This window comes from Sminthopsis crassicaudata, chromosome 2, assembly GCF_048593235.1.
Source record: "Sminthopsis crassicaudata isolate SCR6 chromosome 2, ASM4859323v1, whole genome shotgun sequence".
In the NCBI taxonomy this organism is placed as follows: domain Eukaryota; kingdom Metazoa; phylum Chordata; class Mammalia; order Dasyuromorphia; family Dasyuridae; genus Sminthopsis; species Sminthopsis crassicaudata.
In genome coordinates this window covers 632,133,643-632,156,471 of record NC_133618.1, presented here as the reverse complement: position 1 = coordinate 632,156,471, position 22,829 = coordinate 632,133,643, and the positions used below count along the sequence as shown (strand labels likewise).

The following is a 22,829-nucleotide window of genomic DNA, read 5'->3' as shown; positions in this document are numbered from 1 at the left end:
AGCCTGAGAAAGTCTATTAGCTGGATTGTATAAACTGGGCATCCGAACGATAGCATATTTGGTGGTAAGGAAATATTCCCTGTCAGTCCCCTTGGGTGCTGGGATACTGCTCTTCGCTATCATTTGTCTCACTTGAAAGCTAATTGAAATCAGCCGGCCTATGTTTCAAAATATCCATACACATTACAAACCATCTGGGCTGCTCCCAAATGATAAAGGCGTTTAATATAAAACTTGGTTAATGTCCTAGCCTCTCACCTCTAGAGAACAAATCTTGCCTAGAACTCAAATGATCTTAGTTTAGTGACCATCTGCAGTAGAGAATAGCCTTTTGGGGCCCCCAAATCACAGCAACCTGGAAAAAAATCAATCACAAGCATCTGACCATGTGAGCACTGTCCAAGAATGCATTAGCAGGGGTATTGCAGTGTGATAGTATTTTATAATGAAGGGACTCCATGTGATTTCCAACCCCAGAAGAACAATATATGTGCTGCGAGGATAGGTCTGGTGTTGGCTATCGTGCATTTACATTTGAAAGTTCATGGTTCTTATTTGTAGTCAGCGCATAAACGATAGAAAAATGTTGATTTTTTTCAAGTCACATCTCTCTTTTGGCAAGTAGTCCCAAGCTGTTTCTTGGGCATCAGTTTGCTGTGTGTGAATAAGGAATAATGGCTTTTATATGTCACATTTTGAGGTGCTCCAGCCTTCCAAGGCCCAGCTGTTACAACATCTTGGCTTCTTTGAGATCTTTTTGTTCTACACCAACCCATTCACCCAGTGACTGTCCATTTCCTACCAATTTCCAAGAAAGGTGAATGACTGTGATCCCCATTATTTTCCATTAAAAGTCTGACTTTTGTGTCTTCCCTCCAAACTTAACACCTTATCCAACTTTTCCTGGTTCTTTTCTAAGTTAGTACAGTTTGAAAAGCCAAAGGCCCAATTGGGTTTTGTGTTTGTCAGCGTTAAACTGCTCCCATCTGTGGTGTGGAGTGATTCATTCTTTGCTGTTGAGAGATGGTAATCTCTGCTTTGTTCTTACTATGCAAGAGATGAAAACATTCTTGCAGATTAGGCCTGAAGAGGCCGTTAGTCATTTTCAGAATTGCACTAACATGAAGATAAAGCTTTGTTTATTCATAAAAAAGGTATGATCTACGGATACTGCCATTCGAGCCGAGCCACGGAGTGCAGGGTCTATTAATTAGTTAATGTGTGTAAAGTGCTCAGAAGATAAAAAGCAGCACCGTGGAATCTCTACGTGTTGTTTTTATAGATTGTTCTGTGTGTCTTCAAAGTTGGTAAATCATTTTTAGTCATTTACAATTTTATTGCTTAAAAAGATGTCCACTTTTAAGAGTGGGTTTTTTTTGGGGGGTGCCATTCTGTTTTAGATTTTGGGTGTTGGTGGCAGGTTCATTAAAGCCCTATACCTGAGTTCAAATCCCACCCCAGACACTTAGTTGTGGGATTCCGAACAAATCACTTCATCTTTCTAAGCCTCAGCCTCTCCATCTATAAAATGAGATGGTTGGACTTGATAGTCCTTTCTAGCTGCCAATCTATGATCCTCTTTTTACTGAATTAAATATGAATTTTTTAATAACAGTTGTCTCATCTTATTGGTTTCTATCTTTTCTCCCACTTGTACGTGTTTGTGTTCCATTCTGCTCATTAGTGCAGAAACGTATTGGTTTGTAAGAGAACAAATGGAACTGAGGTCTAGACAATCTTTTGGTTGTTATTATTACTAAAAGGTATGGTGGCTGCATGTTAGCTAGCTGTGTGACCCTGGACAAGTCTGTTTCCTTCTCAGGCCCTGGGGAAATCTTTTAAATGATCTGTTGTAGAGTTGCCATTTGTCCCTTAATGGACAAAAATTTCACACGAGGAGCACCTTCCACTTATAAAATTTCAAGTTTTGTCCAAAAGGAAATAACTGCTTGAATTTATACAGCGTGCAAACAACAGCCACAAAACATGGCTGAGTGTAAGAAGTATTAGCCTAATTTTATAGATGAGAAATTATATGAAGTCCACACAGCCAGTCTGTGTCCAAGCTAGGTTCTAAGTTCGGGATACTTTGCATTTTATTTCCCTCCCTCTCTCAGCAGATGACCAAGATTTTCTTCCCCAAAGGTTCACAAAGTACTTTTGTGGTTGGTCTTTCTTGATCCACCCAACAACCCTCTAAGTTAATTATTAGCATTCCCATTTCCCAGATGAGGAAAAAGCCTCCCAGAAATGAAGTCATACAGCAAATAAGGGACAGGGTGGATCTTCCAGCCATGGTAGCAGCTGGTGGGAAAGATACCCAAGACAAGATCAGGTTTTCATTTCCCATTAATGGAATGGTAGATTTTGAGTTGGAGGCCCTGACATCATACGTTGGTGCTAATTATTCAAACAAGTCACCAAGCCTTGCCTCATCTGTGAAGGGGAGAGTGCACTAGATCATCTCTAAGGACCAGATTCAATTCTAAGATTTTTAGAAATCTTTTTATTTCAAAGAATAAGCTACTGTCACCCAATATGAGAGCCTTTGGAAATAGAAATCTGTAGCTTAGCATTTGAGTTAGCCCCAGACATTTAAAGAACTCAATTGATTTAAAATGCTAACAGCCCTAAATGTTAAATAAACAACCTTTTCCCCTTAGTAGGAATAAGTACATAATGAAGGCAGATTTTTAGCTCATAAACTTAAGGTTCTAAAGTAGAATATTTACCTGAAATAGAGTGGCGCAACATTTTTCTTTTATAAGGACCCAGTTTCTAATATTTTCAGTAAAAGTGGAATTCAATTAAACTGAATTCTCCATTAACCAGGATTTTTTTTTCTGCCCTTCATTTTAAAAATAATTACAAGTAAGCTATTACCAGGGACTCAGACTCAACCTCTTCTCTTCCATATTTCACATCCACAGTAATACAATCACATGTGCTCCCCTAAGGACAAGGACAGTTTGATTTTTTTTTTTTTTTTTTTTTTTTTTTTTTTGTATTTGTAATCCCAGTACTGCCACAATTCTTGGCCCATAGTAGGTACTTATTTTAAAATGTATGTTGATTCATTCATTGATATTTCTATTGATGACTGTACTTAGGTAAAAGATTACTAATTTTAGGATTATTTTTACAAAATAAAGATTGATAATGTGAATTCTGAACCTGGCTGTATGATCATCAATGCAGATTGCAACACATTTTTAACCCTTCCTGCTATGTAATTTATCTTGGAGACTGTCCCACTAAGCCTCATAATACTTCACGAAAACCAATGCAGCACACTCACTGTCCATCTGTTCTCATACTCTCTCGTTCTCTCTCTCTCTCTCTCTCTCTCTCTCTCTCTCTCTCTCTCTCTCTCTCTCTCTCTCTCTCTCTCTCTCTCTCTCTCTCTCTCTTCTCCTGTTTATCCTTCCTCTCATTACCATCATTACTATACCTACTTTTCTGAAACCAACTAAATATTGATAATTTACAACCTATTATGCATAGCAATCTCCCTCTAGCCATAACTGGACTTTTCCCACTTGATTCTTCTCTGTGTAGATTACAAACTCTGTCTCATGGATCTTATTGAAGAAAACTCTGTTGTATTCCAGAGGTATTGTAATCATCACAAAGTGAACTCCAACCAGGAGCAAGTGGAGAACCTTAGAATTAATTCCATTTGTATTCCATGCCTAACATTGTGACTCCACCTAACAACTTATATATTTTCCTTTCTATGATGATGCATTTGCTATCACTGCTCATTGCTCAGGATCATTGAATAAATGATGTATTATCCTAACATCTGTATGGGAACTCCTTTGTAGGAGAAATATGTATGGGAACACTTTTGTAAGAGAATCTTTAAAAATACTTTTCTCTATCAAATCCAGTCTTTCAAAGGAAAAAAAAAAACAAAAAACAATAAGCCTAGCGAGTTTCTGTATCCTCCCTAGCTTTAATTAATGATTTTAGCTGTGGTCTGTTTTTAAAAAAAAAAAAAAAAAATTGTTTTTCAAAATCTTCAGATCTTCAGAAAGGAGATCCTTAATATTTGTGTGTTTCTGATGTCTTTTTGATAACCATTCTGTTACTAATCTTTTCCATTCCTTTGAAATCTTCTCCTCTTTAAGATCACTTGGAAATTGATAGCCAAGCATCTTGTATCACCTGTGGCACGTAAAGAAATTGGAGGTCCCATCCACCTCCAGACCTGTAGTGTGTGATCATTACTTTTCCTTCTTGTGTGTCAGGTCAGGCCCAGCTGCTCTCCCCAATTTCATTCTCCTAAGTGCCATGGACTACTTCCTTCTCATTGAGTTAATGCCCCATGATTGTTTCACTGCCATCATTGATGATAATGGATCGCTATGAAAACACTTAACAAATTTGTTCTCAGTGGTATCAAGAAAAGGTTTTATGTATAGTGATGTTAATCAAGAGATGATTAATAAAGGCTATAGTATTTCAAGGACTCAGTGATGTTTTCATTCTGGTATTTAAAGGAATTGGTCATCTCATCCATGTAGATGTAAACACTCCAGTAATTCAGAGAGCAGCAACCCACCCAGGTCCTTTTTTTCTAAGACCTTCTGGGAATAGTAACTCAGCACATGAACCTTCCTCTAAAGAACAAACATTCCATGACTACTAGTGCTCTGCTTGGGCCAGCCGTCACTACATAAGCAGCCTAGCGCTTAGTCTGATCACACATTTTCTGAATGATCATCATGGGTGATTCGCTATAATTTCCTCAGACCATCCATCTTTCTCTTAGTTGCCCTTCGAGCTAATCATAATTCTTTGGACCTTGTATTATTTCCTGATTTGCAACCAAATAGTACTTATGGAAGAAAAGCAAGTACATGCACATGCATACGTGTGTGTATATGTGTGTGTATGCGCGCACATGTATGATAGAGAAGTCAAAAGAGAGAACAAAGCTAGAAAGCATTTGTGTCAGTCTATTAATACAATTATTAATAATTCAAATTTATAAAGCACTTTAAGATTTATTAAATGCTTTCCTCACAATAGTCTAATGAATTAAATAAGCTGTGTACATTTCATTATTCCTGTTTTCCAGATAAAGAAAATGAATGTTGCTCAGAGAAGTGGGGTGAATTGTCTAGAGTCTAGCCCCTGGACATTGAGGTCTTTGAGTTTTTATTTTATTTGCATTTTCTTTCTTTTTATTTTAATCATATCTTTCAGAAATTTGTTTTTCTTCAAATACCTTAATACTACTTCAGTTATCATTTCAACTCTTTTATACAATAGATGATCTTCTTGAGTTTCTATGACCCAAAATATTCATCTTCCCTTTATTGGCTTAATCTGGTAAGGACACATGCTCACTGAAGCCTTTTCAGTTCCTTGTGGGTCTTCTCAGAGTCTCGACTCTCCCAGCATGGCTCTGCTGGCATGGCTCTCCCCAGAATTCCTTTTCTCATGTCATCTCCTTCTCACTAGGAGAACCAGGGCAAGCGAAGCCTCCTAGGAACGCTCTGCAGAAACATCGGCACATAGAAGCATCCCTGTAAACTGCTTGTCTGGCAAATAGTTCCATGTGAAAAGTAGATGTTTACAAAATATCTGCATTAGTTTCAGAATAATATTTTATAATTAATCTTACTGGGGGAATACAGAGCAAGAGCAAGCCTTTCTCTGCGACCTCCTTGTACAGAGGGCAAGTGAGTCAGAGCTCCTGCTCATGGTCTTCTCGTACCCTCACAATCCCATTCAACACCCATTTCTTAAGCACTTACAAAGGCTGAGGCCTTTGCTGAACCACAGAGAATGCAGGTGCACAAAAAAGAAAAGGCACTTTTGTTGTGGCTCAGCCACTCCACCAGGCCTTGTCTTCAGGTCTCCTGGACACCAGGCACTGTGCAAGGTACGGGGAGTACACAGAGAACACAGCACCCCCAGAGTCTGACAGAAAAGGATGTGGGCAAATAGAGAGAGTTCTCTGTGTGTAGATGCCCTGATGCTGTGTGTGTATATATTGATTGTACATGTGTTTGTATGTGTGTATGTGTACACTGACACTGTTCGTGGAGACATTTGCCTTTGTTCTTGTCGTATGTATGCGCATACATGCATAGCATCAGCACAAAGCGAGTAGGGTCATTTGGGAGGAAGGAGGCCAGCAGTGGGGCCTGGGTGGAATGGCCAGAGAGACTTCACGTTTAAGAGGGTGACCAAGTCTGCCTCAATACACAAGAAGCTCCCAGGTGGGGAGGTCAGGTCCAAGTAAAGTGGTCTGGAAAGCAGGCAGCCACAGAGTGGCCTCCCGGAAGACTTGGCCCCCACTCTAAGGAGACTTCAGGCTGAGAGAGGGAGAGAGGACCTGGGCTTCAGGAGCCCATTTGCAGATATGGGAAGTTCAAAGACCTTGTGGCCTGTTCAAGGTCTCACAGGCAGCCACATGTGAAGAGAGATCCCAGGGCTCCTTTCCCGGGTCACACTTTTGTAGCATTCTCATTAATACTGTACATATAGTGCTACTATATTGCTTATAAAGGATGGGCTCTATCATTTCTCCAGATAATTGGACTTGAATTCTACCCAAGTCAGCCCTGATCTGAAGGCCTGCCCATCTGGTAGCTCCCTGCATGCTCCGGTCTCCTTGCCTCCCTTGTAGGGTAAGGAAGTAAGCCAAGGACAGGGAGTACGCCTCGAGTCTGGGCTTGCAGCAGGCCTGGTGACAGGCCCAAACAGATACGGAGGAGTGGGAGACTGGAGGCTGCGCTCATGCTCTCCTAGATAGCAATTCCAACTGATTGTCGGGATTCACAGAGAGAACTCGGCAAGCCACATTTGTGCTCTTAACAAAAAATGTACGTTCACTTACAAAGGAACAGCTGACCCTGTTTCTGCATCAGAGCTGGCTTCCATTCATTGGTTCTATTTTTATGGGGCTAGAAGTCAGAGGGCCTCGCTTCCACCACCTCCTCTGTGACCATGGCCAATCATGGTCCCTACTTTAGGCCTCTGTTCTCTCATCTTTAGGTGACCATGAGCCAGTGCATGATTTCAAAATCCATTTCTTAACTTTATATTATATCAATTCTCAGAGTATCATTCATAGGAATGATATTTTCCTTTTGCCATTTTACATTAGACTCCTCTCTAACCTCTCCTGCAAAAGAAAAATTTCCACATTTCAGAAGTTAAGCATGGACTAGCTTAGCGGGAAAGGACTTTAGATCATCAAGTCCAACCTCCACACCCCCAGATTGGATGAGGAGACATTGATTCAGTGACATTGAAACTTGTCTGCTTCAGTCAGCACCTGAACTCAGGCTCCCCTGCTGTTGTCCCCTTGCTTCTTGATTTCCAGACAGATGACTTATGATTTCTGTCATCATAGGAGTTCCAAGATGGATGTTCCTATTTCTACCTGTTTTTTTCTTATGTATATATAGATTTTGTGTGTTCCAAGGTAGTACTTTGTGTCGATTATCACTCAGATCCTCCCTCCTGGGCCTGATTTACTGCTGGAAGTGACTTTGCCTTCTTTAAGGTGATGCCGGGGAAGCACTAGCTCTGTCAGGTCCTTTCCAGGCTGGAAAGACATCAAGTATTTGGGTCTGGGAACAGGCGCTGAACTGCTTGTCCAAGGACCAGCCAGCTCAAGGCATCACGGAAGGAGGCCTCTTGCCAGCTGAAGGTTGGCCACCAGGTGATGGATTGATTTGGCCACAGCAAATAGTGCCAGGGAGCCAGTCAAGCTTGGAGGGCAGCCCACCAAGGTGGGGGCGGGAGGGTCACAGGTTCGCCTAAGCCTCCAAGTTCCTTGTATGGCAAGCACTGGACTTCTGTTCTTTCTCTTGGCAGTAGGAAAGGAAATGTATGATTACCCTTGGTGGAGCCACATCACTTGAAAGGAAATCTTTTCTTCTTCCCAGTGAGTGAGGTGCTCTCAGACTCCATCCAAAGTGACAGCGGACCATGATAGAGGCAGGGGAAAGAAGCTTGTTATTTGGAGGCCTTGGCATGGAATCTCACCTTCTGTAACTGCCAGGCCCCTTCCCCTCCAGGCCCTGGTTTCCTTCACTGCCATAATGAAAGGTCCTCAGGAAGGGTACTCATGTTCTGGTGTAGACAGCAGGCCGGCTTTTGCCTTGGTCTTGTTTTCAAACCAGAGGACTTTGTGTTGAGGGAAGCCTGGTGTCACATTTTAACTTTTAGCGTTAGGAAAACTCACATTCTGGACATGGAAGCTTGTCGAGTCCCTTCTTTGGGGGCTATAGCTGCTCCTTTTGGTTCCCCTCTGGTATTCTGGCTTCTAGCCAAGGTTGGCAAAGGACAGCAACTGTCAGGTAACAAACCTGTCAGAATAAACGCACAGGCAGCCTCCCCACAGCTGCGAGGAATTCACGTCGGTCCTTATAGGCCCAGATCTGTGCCAGGAGCAGATTTTTGTTTCCTCTTCTGCCACAAAAGTAAAAAATAAGAAAGAGAGCTAACAACTAGATAGCAGTAGATAAATGTGAATGGGCAGCATGACACAGTTATATCTTAATGTGGGGTCTTGGATATGGCTGAGGCTTCTGAGTTGGTCCCCAAAGAGGTTTCAGGGGACTGAAATTTGGAAGTAGCTAAGCATTGTTTCTTCTGGACTGGCAGTGTCACAGTGGAGGGGGTGCTAGACTTGCCCAATCAAGTCTCAATTCTGGATGACTTGAATAAATTACTTCTCCCCCAAGAACTTATCCATAGTTCCCCAGCAAGGAGGTGGTGGAGCTGGGTCATCCATCTCTGCCTCCTCCCTCTTAATCCAGTGCTCTTTTCTACATCCTTGGTGGCAGAACCTGAACTCAGAACAAGCAGTCCTTGGGTTCATTGGCTACACTCTGCTGCTTCTCTTAGAGACCTCAAATCATCCTCCTCTTAGGTTTAGGTTTTGGATTTTCTTAGTTGAGCTTGGCGATTAATTCAGAATCAGATTTCTTAAAATCTGGCTTAACTTTAATATTAATGTGTTAACATTAATACTACTTGTTTAATAATTGGAGTCCTGGCTTTTTAGCACAATTTTTCACAATGCCTTGGAATAGCTACATACATTTAAATTTATTAGAACCCTTGTTATCTTTTAATTTATGGAGATGATATAAGATGAAGTTGATAGAAGAAGGTCTGTTCAGTTTGTTACAAATAATCCTACAAAGCAAACAAAATCTGACTTCTAACTTTTTTTTTTTTTTTTAACTTTCTGGCTCTTTGGTAGAAATCCTAATGAGTCATGTCTCCTTGATACTTTTCTTCTTTTTGTGTTGGAACACTAGGAAGTTATGATATAGCTTCTCCACTAATAGAGTCTCTTATTTAAATAAAACACAAAACTAAATAATATAATGAAAACAATCAGAAAATCATTTCTTGCATAATCAGTTCTTCAAATTATGAAAATGTACAAGTTATTTTGGATTCTTAGTCATGTCAAAACCAATTAAGACCTTAGTAAATAATGAATAAGCTCCTAAATCTGGAGGAATTCTCTGATTCAGGAAAGAACCAAGGAAAAGTAAAAAAGAACATTTAGCTTTGGTTCAATCTACGAATTATATTTTTCACCAGAATTGTAGGATTTCACCACTTGAAGAGATTATTCTAACCCTTGCATTTTACAGACGTAGAGACTGAGGTATAGCCCAGTGGAGTAATTTAACCAGCATCGTCCAAAGCGGGTTAGAGTCAGGGCCTTAAACATGGCCTCCTGGAGGACTCCCTGCATTAGGCCCTTGGTACATAACATTGTACTGTCTGTCTCATGAACTCTTTGGAGAGCTTTGAACCTGGCCAGGTGGGCCAACTTTTCAACATTGGACCCAAAATGATTTGGAGCAGCTAAATACCAGATTGAAGAAGCTCTGAGTTTGGAGCTAGGACACTAATTGAATTCAAATCTGGCCTCAGAGACCTTGGCTCTGTGACCCTACGCAAGTCACTTAACCCTGTTAACTCAGTTTCTTCAGTTATAAAATGGGAAAATTCAACATACACTTACAGGGTTGTTGTGAGAATCAAATGAGATCATATTTGTAAAGTGCCCATTGGGTGTCTGATGTGTAGTAATGCTTATTCCACTCCCCTTATGTTATCTGCCCAAGGTCATGTGGCTAGTCAAGATCACATTAAGGATTAGAACCCAGGCCCAGTGATCTGGGTCAGATGCCCTCCCCACTCTATTATCCAGCTTCATTCCCATTATTTGTATGAAAGTTCTCTTTGAATTTCATGGTAAAAAGAAAAATAGTTCTATTTGAGTCTATTCTGGGTCACTTTTATAAATGTGGTTGCAGATTTCCTCAGATTTTCCTCTCCCTAAAAGTCTGCTTCCCTTCTGTGAACTCCACACTTAGTCAAGGGATCAAAGCTTAGCTGGAAAGCATATAAGGTAGCTCTGGAGCAAAGCTTCTCCCCAACATCATCAACAGTAATCGTTTCCAGGCGCTTTCCTCTCACAACTCTGTCAGGTAGATGGTATAATTATCCCCATTTAATAGAAGAAATAGCTGAGGCTCAGAAAGAAACGGACTTGCCCAAAGTCACATAGTAATGGTCATGGCCACAATTTTGCTCAGGACCGCCAGCATCAGTGTCAATGTTCTTTCCATTTGTCCGCCTCGCTCTTGTGCAGAAGACTCCTCATTCATGGTTACAAAGGAAGGAAGCCCCCTACCATGTTTTACTTTGCTGCTCTTACCTATGTCTCTGCTCTGCCGCCACATTGGAGGACTGTAGACTGGAACTGTGTACACTAGTACCCAGGCCTCCACAGACCCGAGGGGTGAGCCTCTAGGTAACTGTAGTAATTATTGTCAACTTCGGGCACGCATGTAGAATCAGAATGATTGCCACAGTGACTTATCAAAACAAAAAAAAGTAGGAGAGCAAGAACTAGAACCCAAGGAAAGACCAGCTGGAGTAAGCCATTCTCTCTTTAGATTTTATGACACTGAAGCACTTTGAGATTTGGTCACCAAAGAGGGTTTTGGTGAAGATGGTCACTTGTGTTGGGTTGCCAATCAAACCGCCTGACTTCAGTAGCTGGAAACACCCAGAATTTGGGTTGTCCAGAAGGGGGTCATGGCGGGAGGAGGAGAAGGCGCCAGCTGCTGCAGGAATCCACAAAGCCTTTCTTTCCGAAACTTCCACCCTTGAAGAAGCCACCTTGACGGGCTTCTAAGGCTGTCAGACAGGTGTGGGTTTGGGAGAAGAATTAGGCTAAGCCATGGAGCCGGATCATTGCTTGGAGAGGGGAGAAGAGAAAGAGAGCTGCTCGCACAAAGTATGAGATGATCTAGGGAGAAACAAGCGAGTGATGCTGCTTCTGCTGCAGATAATTGCCAGAGACATTTGTGAATATTGCCCAGTCAATCTGCACCTTCCACAAGCATTCATTTCAAGGGAGGATTCCACAGGATGGAGCATCGACAACACATGTCTAATAGGTGCATTCATTTTAATATGCTCATTCATTGAACAGGCCTGATTAATTAGTACATGTCACCATCTGGTACTTAGTGAGACTATTCATTTTTAAAATGTTGAAATTGCAGGGAATGGTGAACACCAATTAAATTCCTTTTAACTGGATTATGTTGGTATAAAGCATACATGGAGGAGGACTTCATTGGAATTCAGCATGCATCTAAAAGTACACACACCAGCCGGAAATCAATTAGAACAAAAGAAGTCAGAGAATATGCATGAATCAGTCTCGCTCTTCCTCTTTTTTCAGCATCTCTCTGTATGTGTGTGTGTGTCTGTATTGAGAGAGTTCTCTTCTCCTTTGTGCACATTTCTCTATCTCTCCCTACATATATCTTTCTCTGTCTTTCTATCCTCTTCATTCCCCTCCTCATTAAGCTTCTTTTTTCACTTTCCTTTTTTTTTTTTTTGACTTTGTACTTCCTTGGTTTCTCTCTTCCTTGTTTTTCTGTCCCATTCTCTTCTGTCTCTTCTGACCTCAGCCACTCTCCCTTAGTCTTTATAAAAGAATATGTTATAGTGGACTGTGATTTGGTGAGCCCTAAGGGAATTAGTTCTTCTAGCTAGCTACATACATGCACACATATGTGCGTGCACACGTAAGCACATACATCCATGCAGAATACGTCATGAGACTTCTTTTTATTTAACAAAACTTTCTTTTCATTTTGTTAATCATCCACGTCTACTGTTTTCTTTTGTTGTTGTTTTTGTTTTTGTTTTTGTTTTTTTTTCACTCCTTCTGGCTCTTAGTAAAGATTTTTAAAAGAAAAGCAAGTTTGGAAAGAGAGGTGGAATGAGCCATGGGAAAGAGCCTCGCCCTTCCTCCCCATCCTGCATCCTTCCTATAGTTCTTAGCAATGCTAGAAAACCTCAAGAACTGTATGCTGTCTTCAAGGATATAGGATGAATAGTTGCTGTAAGGCTAGGCTCTATTTCCCAGTAGAATGAAAAAGGGGGAGTCTCTTGTGGGCTGCAAAAGCTGGGAGAGTGAGGAGGCAAGCCCCTGAGGCCCATAGGAGAATCGGGATGATGAGGCATCAGCTCCAGATCCAGGAATATCCTGGAGGAGACTTGGCTCCCGGAGTGCCTGATTTTGGCCCATCGCCCCTTGCCCCAGACCACAAGAACCGTGGCCAGTGGCTCAAAGGAAAGAGAGTCTCCAGTCTCCCGCCTGCCTCGTGGTTGGGGGCAGGAGTCTACAATTCAGCCACAACAGCAGCAGATGTGTTTCTGGCATCCAGGGACAGGACACTGAACACATTTTCCCGTAGAACCATTGCTCTGAAGGGGGATTAGATTCCCTAGCACTAACCACCAAGTATAATGTTCTTCAAAAAAAAAAGGCATTCTAGTTTGAAAGCAAATAACTTCCCCAAAAAACTTTTGGAGCATAAGTTTCATGATGACTCAGAGTTATTATTAAGACCATCAACCAGGATCACTGTGCTGTCCCATACGATGATAGACTTAGAGCTGGAAGAGATCTTCAAGGTCATCTCATGCAAATCCTCTTATTTGACAGTGGAGGAAACTGAGGCCGAGAGAAGTTGAGAGTTATCTAGGACCATGCTAGCAATAAGTGGCGAGTCTAGGATTCATACCCAGGTTCTCAGGTCCCTGGAGACGAATGCCACATCTTTCCAATGGAACAGTGTTGTACTACCGGGAGCTGTTGGAATACACAGGAGCCACCTGACAGTGGCTGCTGGAGATCCAACCCAGAATGGATTTCCTCGTGTGAGAGGATGATACAAGGACACTGAGAGGCAGTTGCTGTTCTCTGACCCCTCTCCTCTTCCCTCTGCCTCCAATTTATCTCATTCCCAGTCTGCAACACCTGTGTCAGCAAAGGCTGCCCTCCAGCTCCTTCAGATGCTGTGATCCACAGCTGTGGAGGCCTTTGAGCACTGTTTTTAACAGAGCAGGCCCACAGAAGTGACTGGACCTTTGGGTCCTTACCGAATGGCTTCAGAATTTTAGATTTTTAAGTTTCTTTCTATTCTTTTTTTGACATCACACCAGCCTCTAGCAGCTCTTCTCTCTAGTTCTAATTTAAAGTCTCCACTTGGCCTTGGGCATGAAAACTTGATAATTAATCAAATTAGAATTCTTCTTAAAAACCCAACACCCTGAGGAAGTGAATGGTTCTGATAATTAGGTGCCTAAGCTATAACAGGACACCCAAGCTGGTTTTTCCAGAGCCTCTCCAACTGCCTTTTTTGCTCCAGTGGGGGTATTGCCTATATGGACAGAAGGTGAGATGCGCTTTTGAGGGGGGTGGAAGCAGAATTGTTTGAGGTGAGGAAGGAACTTGAGCCCCAATTTGCATTTTTTTTCCCACTTTCACTTTGTTTTCCTCTATCGGTAGAAGGATGGCATTTTGACCTATGTTTGCATTCAGTAAAGTCCTACTAAAGCTTACCTCTGTGTCTCATCTGTGCTTCCAAGTGCAAAAATGGGAGGTGCTGCCTGACAGCCACTTTTTAGCAGCTGGAGGGGGGCCTGTTTGTTGCCAGGTAGCTAAAATGACAACAGAAAGCATTGGATTTTTGTTTGAAAGAGTGCTTAAAGATCATGTAATCTCCTCCTATTATATTTGGAGGAGAAACTAAGGTACAGAGAATTAAGATAACTTGACCAAACTCTGCAGCAATTTAATACCAGAACCAAGATCCAAGGTTTCCCTCCTCCCAAATGAATGCTTACATTCAATAAGAACATTTGGCTTGACACATCAACCATCTGTTAACACCCTAATGTTGAAGTCGGTAGTCTAGGGATCAGGTGTACTTTGTGTGAAGGTTGAGTATCTTAGAGGCAGTGCCAGACAAAATGCTGGGTGAAATCCCCAAGGGAAGCTCTTCCCAACTTGGAGGTCAGGAAAAGTTTTTTCATGAAAGGGGGGCCATGAAATGGAGATAGGATTTCAGTAAATGAACCGCAACAGACGGGGTTCCACATGGAGAGAATGATGTCCAATCATGGCAGTTAGGAAGCTCGTAGTGGGCTGGGAACCAGAGGGGGCCAGTCTGAGGAGACCATGAACTAGTGTGACACAATGGAAGAGAGCACCAAGGTGAAAGAGCCAATGGGCCAAGTGGGAGAGAGGGAAAGATTGCACCAGGGATGTTGGCCCTGGATGGGCAACATGGAAGGCCTGAGCTGGACTTAGTTGACAACAAGGGGCCCCAGAAGATGCTTGAGCAGCAGAGGGACAGGACTACATCTGGTCCTAATGTGTCTCTCAGGGCGTTCGTGCTTGTCACTTGATGGGAGTCATCCTGCCAGCATGTGCCCTCACTGAGGAAACTGGACGATAGGTCCTCACTGGAACCTGATAACTTTAGGAGAAGAGCATTTGAATGGCTCTTGGTGAGAACATAATATTCTTATTCATTTGTTTCTGTTCATCTCCATGAAGTTGCCTACCAGAGTCCTGCACATTGTGGCCCAGAGGGGACACTTGAACCAGCCCCTCCAGTCACTTCCAGGCTCCTCGGCTTCCACAGAGCTGTCTGTTTCCCTTCAACATCATTATTTTCCTTTGTTGTTCAGGCATCTCCGACTCTTTGTGTCTCCTTAGTCCCTGGCATGCCAGACCCTCCCGTCCTCCACTGCCTCCTGAAGTGAGTCCCCATGGGCGTTGCTTCCATGACATTTTCTGTCCTTCTCCACCTCTGCCATCCCCTTCTTTTTGCCTTCAGTCTTTCCCAATGTCAGGGTCTTTTCCATTGAGTCCTATCTTCTCACCATGTGTCCAAGGTATTTAAACTTCAGCTTCAGTCATTGACCTTGTAGTGGATGGTCTGCATTAATACCTTTAAGTACTGACTGATTTGTCCAAAGGGCTCTCAGAAGTCTTCTCCAGCACCACCTCAAAAGCATCGATTCTCCAGTGCTCAGCTCAACTTGTAGGCCAACTCTCACAGCTGTACATTGCTGCTGAAAAGCCACAGCTTTGACTGGGCAAACCTTTGTTGGCACAATGAAGTTTCTGCTTTTTATTATGCTGTCCAGATTTGCTGTTGCTTTCCTTCCAAGGTGCAAGTATCTTTTAATTTCATGATTGCTATCACCATCCACAAAGATTTTTGAGCCCAATAATATAAAATTTGATACCATTTCCATTTCTTCTCTCTCTGTTTGCCAGGAGTGATGACTAGTTGCCAAGATTTTGGTTTTTTTAATATTAAGCTTCAGGCCAACTTTTACACTCTTTCATTCTCATCAAGAGGCTTCTTAATTCCTCTTCACTTTCTGCCATCAGAGTGATATCATCTGCATAGATGAGATAGTTGATATTTCTTCTGACAATCTTAATTTTGGTTTCAAATTTGTCCCTCCTGGCATTTTGCAGCATGAATTCCACATGTAAGCTAAATAAGGGGACAGTATATAACCTTGTCATCTTTATCCTATCTTAAATCAGTCAAGTTCAGTGTTTGTCTCTGTCTGCTTCTTGGCAAAGCTGGCAGGTGGATTCCTCATGAGACAAGTAAGATGAACTGCTATTACCATCTCTTTGAGGACTTCCTGTGTTTTGTTGTGATTGCTTTCTCCATAATAACCATGAAGGTTGGCAATTTGGTCTCCAGTTCCTCTGCCTCTTCAAAAACCTGCCCGCTCTTCTCCTCATTCTCAGTCCACACATGAATTGAAACCTAACCTGCCAAATCTGAAGTTTAACCTTGCTAGTGTGTGAAATGAGCACAACTGGTCGGTAATTTGAACATTCCTTAGCATTGCCCTTCTTTAGGATTAGGACATAAATTAATCTTTTCCATTCTAGTGGCCACTGGTACATTTTCCAAATTTGCATATTGAGTGCAGCAATGTCACAGCAACATCTTTTAGGTTTTTTAAATAGATGGAGTTACATAACTTCCACTAGCTTTATTGTTACCAATGCTTCCCAAGACCCACTTGACTTAATCCTCCTGGATGTCTGTCTCTAGATGAATAATTACACCATCATGGTTATCAGGGAAGCTAAGATCTTTTTTATAAAGCTTTTTTGTGTATATTCTTGCCACCTTTTAATCTCTTTTTCTTTCTGTGAAATCCCTACCACTTTTGTCTTTTATTGTGTTCATTTTTGTATGAAATGTTCCCTTGATATGTCTTAAGATCTCTTGTCTTTTCTATTCTCTTGTTATCTTCTATTTCTTTGCATTGCTCATTTAAGAAAACCTTATCTCTCCTTGCTATTTTCTGGGATTCTGCATTCAATTAGATATATCCTTCCCTTTTTCCTTTACCTTTTGCTTTTCTTCTTAACTCAGCTAAGTATAGCTTTAGTCTTTATCTAGCTGCAGTTAAAATGGATGAGGAAAGACTAGACTTTTTTCTTTCAAAAAAAATTTTTTTATTTTAATGGTATATTATTTTTCCAATTACAAGTAAAGAAGGTTTTTAACATTAATTTTTGTAAGATTTTAAGTCATTTTTTCTCCCTCCCTCTTACTGCTCCCCTCCCCAAGACAGCAAGCAACCCGCTATAGGTTATACATGTACAATCAACTTTTAACATATTTCCATAGTCATGGTGGGACATAAAAATCAGAACAAAAAGGGGAAAGCTATGAGAAAGCAACAACAAAAACCCCTATTTTCACCCTTTTGTTAGGTTTTTGTTATTTTTGTTGAAACTTTTTTCTTTAACTTTTTCACTTAATGATTCATTTGCTCCCTTTCCTACCCAGATATTGTACATTGTATTCATGTTTCTTCAACCATACCATTTAGAATCAAAAATGGTAGCCAGGCATATTGATATATGTATTCATACATTTCTAATGAGAGGTGATAGTTTAAAATGTTGGAAAGTCAAGTCAATGAGCACTTATTAAGCATCTGCTGTTTGCCAGGCACTGTGCTAAGCACCAGATTAAAAGAAAAAAATCAGAACAATCCCTCAAGTAGCTCATAGTCTAATTGGAGAGATGACAAGCAAATAGCTACATATAATTAAGGTATATAAATGGCAAGTTGTAGGTAATCACAAGTTTAAGCAATTAAAGCAATACCAATATGGGAGGTTTCCTAATCTTCTTGTGGAAAATGGAGATTTAGATGTTAGAAAGATCAGTTTGCAGCTGGAGGAGAGTCTGGAGTAGGGGAGCCTTGCAGTAGCCCAGGCCTGCCCCAAATTGGTGGCAGTAGAGAAAAGGGGGCAGAGATGATGTTGTTCATCCTTTGTTTTCAAAGATGACCAGCGACATTGCAAGGATGTTGGAGGTAAGGGAGGCAGACTTGTGCAAAGTCATCAGCCTCATTCTCTTCCTGAACCATTAAGTCCAGTGCAAGACACAAGTCAAGACTGCCGGCAGTGGCTCAGCTGTAAGGGGTGCCCTTAGTGCCTTGGGTGCCAAACAAGCTCCACGTCCTTCGCAGTGCCTGCCCTCGTGGCCGTTGGAACAGATTGTTCTCACCAGGACCAGGCTGGGGGTCACCAACATGTGTGGGGCCTGTAGCTCACCATCAGCACTTTTAGCCTGTCTGCCAGTTGAGTTTTAGTGGGCTGTGTATGCTCCAGCTTCTTGGGGCCACAGGAATAATTGAGTGCATCTGGAGCCCAAACATGGATGAGCAGCCCTGAAAAGGATTTAACAGTCCCCACGCCACAAGTGCTGGTCACCCTGAACACCCATGTGTCCCACCTGAGCCTCCGAGGACATGAAAGAGAGAGTGCAGAGGCGAGATTGACAGGACATGATGGCAGAAGATGAGGAGGGAATGAGAAGGAGCTGAGAACAGCCTCGAAACTGTCTGCTGTGTAGGTAGAGAAGTGAGACTGGAGGTCAGCCAAGAGTTTGGAGCTGAGTGAGAAGATTGGAGAATTATCAACACAGGAACGGTGAAAGCCAAATATGACAGAGGAAGAAGAGAAGAGGCTCCAGAACTGACTCCCAATGTCAGCAGGCATGACCTGGAAAAAGCTTCAGAAAGGGAGACTGAGCCCAGTGCTCAAACAGGTGGGGAGAACCTAGAGAGAAGAGAGGAGCAAGGGTCAGGAAGTTTGGCCCCTAATCAGTCTGATACTGGAGGGAGCAATTTCAGTTGAATGATAAGGGTAGAAGACATTGCAGGGAACTAGGAAGAAAGTGTGAGGAAAGGAAGTGGAGGCCTCTAGTATAGATCCTCTAGGAGGAGAGCTGTGGAGTGAGGACTAGTGAGACAGAGGTAGTACTGCAGGATTGTGTAAGGAACTGCAGTGGGATTTTCGCTAATTTATGGCAAAATGAAAAGTCAGCCATAGAATAGTAGGTCACTGGCTTCAAAGTCAGAATGATGTGGGGTCAAATCCCACTTTTGACCCATTCTTGACTGTGACTGGTTAAGTCCCTAACCTCTCAGGAGACAGCAGCTCTGAGATTATCAACTGCTGAGCAGATATAGAGCTGCACTGGGGGGTGGAGGAGGGTGCCTGGCAATTTCTCTCCAGATAAGGTGAAAGCTCTGGTGGTTCCCACTCCTAAGTCTTCCTTCTCCCCAAAATAGGAGTTTAGCTGAAGTGCTGGGAATTCTTGCTAAAAGTAGGAAAATCCATTCTATGAAGAACTGTTTTTCAAAGTAACAGACTTCTCACTTTTTCCTCCACAGAATCTTCCCAACTTCTTGTTCTGGGTCAGAGAGTGCAGTCCAGGCCCTCAGACTAGTACATACCAACCTTCTCAGTTTGCTATTTGTTGTTTATTTTCTGTTCATTCTCAGTATATTCAGTGTTCGTTTGAACCCTGACTGAACTGAATTGTTTGGATTTATACAAAGATACTTTCTACCTAGATGAATTGCTATCACTGGGGTGGGGAAGGAGGCTGAGCACTTAGCAGCATTTCGCTGACTTGAAACTGGACCATGATAGCAACTTCCCTGGGGACGTCCCAGTCACTTCCCAAGCCTGACTCCTGATAGTGGGGTTGGTTACTTGAGTGCCACTCAATGAATGCTTGCTAGGGGCCTGGGGAAAGCACGGAGACTGCCTATCTTGGACATTTCACAAATTCCGATTCACTCTCCCAATTAATTCCCTAGTTAGGACATTTTTGCTATATTTACTTTTCATACTTTTACCAAGTTAGGGAGATAAGCTCTTTGATTAGAAAGGCCTTATGGTGAGCCATTGAGGAAAAATCAAAACCAGGAAAAAAGAATTGTTCACAAATTGCTTTCTGGCCCTCTCTTTTCCATCAGCTTGATTAAAAACATCACAGCAAGTTTTGCTGATGGCTGATCCACCAGTTAACAAGAGGGTCTGTTTTCTTACTCCTTTTTTTCTCTTCCTCATCTTCTCTTCCCTTTCCCTTCTCGTCTGTTGTTAGGGTTTGGGTTAAGCAGCAGTTTCTTCTCCCCACCTTACCTTTGCTGTCTGTGTTGTCGCTTTTTCTTCCCTTTTTCACTATTCTTCTAAAATCTGCATAGCCTAAAGAGCACGGGGCAGGATTTTGTGAGACGTGGGTTCTCCTAGCAGCGCCAGCACTTCCTGGCTGTGTAATAGGGCAAGTCAGCACATCTCGGGCTCAGTTTCATCATCCCAATCCCCACACTACCTTCTTCCCAGGAATGCTGCCCTTAGCAAAGAGTCAACTCCTGCCAGATCTCCGATCCAGAGAGAGGGAATGTGGAACATTCCATCCCTGGGAGGGGAAAATGCTTGGCATCCATCCCTGCGAGCCTCTTTGTGTTCCCCGTGCTCAAGGTGGGTTTTGCCTCCCTTCTAACTTTGTTTTTCACTTCCTCCTCTCCACCCTTTTCGTCATCTTGGAGAAGTTTTGGCAGCTGGGGGAGGAGTTGGGTCAGCGTTTCTGACTGTGGCACAAAGAAAAGGCCAGAACCCTGACGTGGGACTGCTTGTCACTTTTTCCTTCCCGTTTTAAAAAAGCAGCTCGTCTGTTCCATTACAAAATGTTCACAGGCCTTCAGCTTCTAAATCTCATCTGAGAGACGTGGAGATAGAGAAGAACATCTGGAGAAAACATGTGGTTTTGTTGCTTATTGGAAGTCTTGTTAAAAGCCCGTGTACAGCAATAAGGATGAAAAACTTGTTGGCTCTCGTCTCGATTCTGCCCCCTTTTCCTTGGTGAAGGGACAGATTTTGTAGATAGAGAATGGCCCCAGGTAGCAGCACTATTTGGGAGGCGGCGTGGCAGCCCCGTTCCCATCCCTCTCTATTATTAGCAGATTCTCCTTGGGTGCCTTTAGGAGAATCCTCAGTGCGGCATTTAATAGACCACCTACACGCTCCTCCAGCTCCCTGAGCTGCCGTGGGACTGCGGAACGCCAGCCGTTTGTACCAACCTGTTTACTGCCGAGACAGAAATGGAAGGCTGGTGCAGGCTTACTTGTTTCTGATCTGGATGGAGCAATAGCATGGGAGAAAAGGAAGGATCGGACTGTCAGCGGCTCTGCGGCAGCCGAGAAACTTCTGGGAGCGGATGGTGAAAGTCTGCCCTGGTCTGAAGAGCGGAAATCTGCCTCCTTGAAGGGTTTCTTCCACAGCCTGGTTAGCGGAGAATATTTGGCTTGCTGGGCTTTGGGCCTGAAAACTGTCCCAGGCAGAGAGGCTTTTTCCAGATTACGGAGAAGGCTTCAGCCACTCCCAAGCTTGATTGAGCGCTCATCGACCCCGTTTGCTTTGAGAGTTGAAGGGATGTCTGCAGAGATAGGTGAGCGTTTCTTCCCGGGCCCTGTGACTCCTGCCCATGAGCTAACGGGAGCCCGTCACGGGGATGCCGGTGGGACGCCCCCGCCCAGCCCGCGGAGACTCCTTCCTCACTTTCCCTGGGCGAGAGGGGCCGCTCCTGCTGGGAAGGCAGCCATAGCATTCTCAGAGTCTGCAGGACCGGAGGGTCAGATCTGCTCCGACAGGCCCTTTGTGTTGCGGAGGCTTGAGGAGAGTTTTGACACAGCCTCCAAACATATGGAGCCTCTGCAGGGAGACCCCTTGGCTGGCTCTGGAGGCCGGCCTCAGGAAGCCCTTCTGGGCTTAGGCTTCAGCGCCACCTGGTGGCCTGCGAAGGTGTCTGCACAGCCTTTCTTGGCCTGCCTTCTGGTGGCAAGGGCCCCCTCCCTGCCAGGGCGGCCGAGACTGGGGAGCTGTCAGCCACATTCGATCGTATTGATGGAGTCCTGTGGCCGTGATGCTGACAAAAAGCTGGGGGCTCCGGCGAATCCCACCGGGCCATCGTATCGATGACCTGATAACTGCTCGCCCGCCCGGCTTTCTGACTGAGGGAGTCTGCTTCCGTGCTAAGTGGGGAGAGCGCCGTCTGGGGGCCCCGCCCGGCCAGGGGCTGCCGGCTTTGCGGGAGAGCAGTTTGGTTAACGAGACCCGGCAGAGGGGAAGCAGGGCCGGGCTTGGAGTCAGGAAGCCCCTTATCCAGCCCTGGCCCGGATCTTAGTGTGGCCATTAGGCTTTCTCAAGGGAAAGGGAGAAAATGCGTTCTGAACCTTTTCCAGACAGCCTTCATTCTGTCATTTCTGCCTCTTAATTATTTCCTATTTATCATAGATGCAATATATGATAATGTATGTTTTATATTTGATATCTTTTTTGTACATAGTTGTTTCCTTATCATCTCCCCCATTAGAATGAAAACTCCTTGCCTCTTTTTTGTATCTCCATTTCTTTTATATGCATAGTAGGTGCTTAATAATTGTTGAATGATTAGTTAAAAGTACTCTATAAATGTGAATGGTTAAATTAGAGCCCATACATTTTCTTAATAAGTTTTTTGAGGGGAAGTGACATCATCTGCTGCTGGGGTTTTTTATCATTCCACTTGACATGATGCTAGTTATACAGTAGGTGCCTACTAAGCATCTGCCAATTATCTGGTTAACTTAGCATAAATGATTAGTGATTTGAACCTGCTAGAGTGGTGACTGGTTTTTTCTGTGTTTACTCCCTGACACCAAGCGAAGAATAATTGACGAGACTTTAGCCCTGTCACTGGGGTTTTGCTTGTTAAAGCTCATTCACCTTCCAATCTGAACATTCATAAAAGGAAAGGGCTTTACAAGTGCTATTTACAGGTACTTTACTGTCTAAGCTTTGGCTAAATAAGATCCACTTTTCCTGTTTGCACCGAGAGAGAGCTTTGCTAAACAGCTGCCCTCCGGGTCCCTTCCCTAAAGCGGCAGCCGGCAGTATTTCTGAACCGGAGCCGGGTGTTTCACTTTTATGGGAGCGGGAGTGGTTTCCCAGCCACTATTTTAGCTCGACACCAATCTGCCCACGTGTATCATGTGTAAGATCCAGCGGAGGAGGGATTGGAAGTCCCCTGTTGAAGCTTGTCACCCAGTATCTGCTGGAAATTCAG

The 22,829-nt window shown here is 43.3% G+C and overlaps 1 protein-coding gene across 11 annotated transcripts in view; it reads left to right on the top strand.

Annotated features, from left to right (window-relative positions):
• PEAK1 (pseudopodium enriched atypical kinase 1) overlaps window positions 1-22,829 on the top strand; it is a 250,264-nt gene that overhangs the window by 173,901 nt on the left and 53,534 nt on the right. The window contains exon 1 of one of the 11 annotated variants that reach the window (XM_074296513.1): window positions 20,069-20,206. The exons of 9 other annotated variants lie outside the window; for them this stretch is intronic. The gene's annotated coding sequence lies outside the window, so the exon portion shown is untranslated. Of the gene's footprint in view, window positions 1-20,068; window positions 20,207-20,325; window positions 21,174-22,829 lie in introns of those variants that run through there. One more of the 11 variants, XM_074296514.1, reaches the window with a different exon arrangement.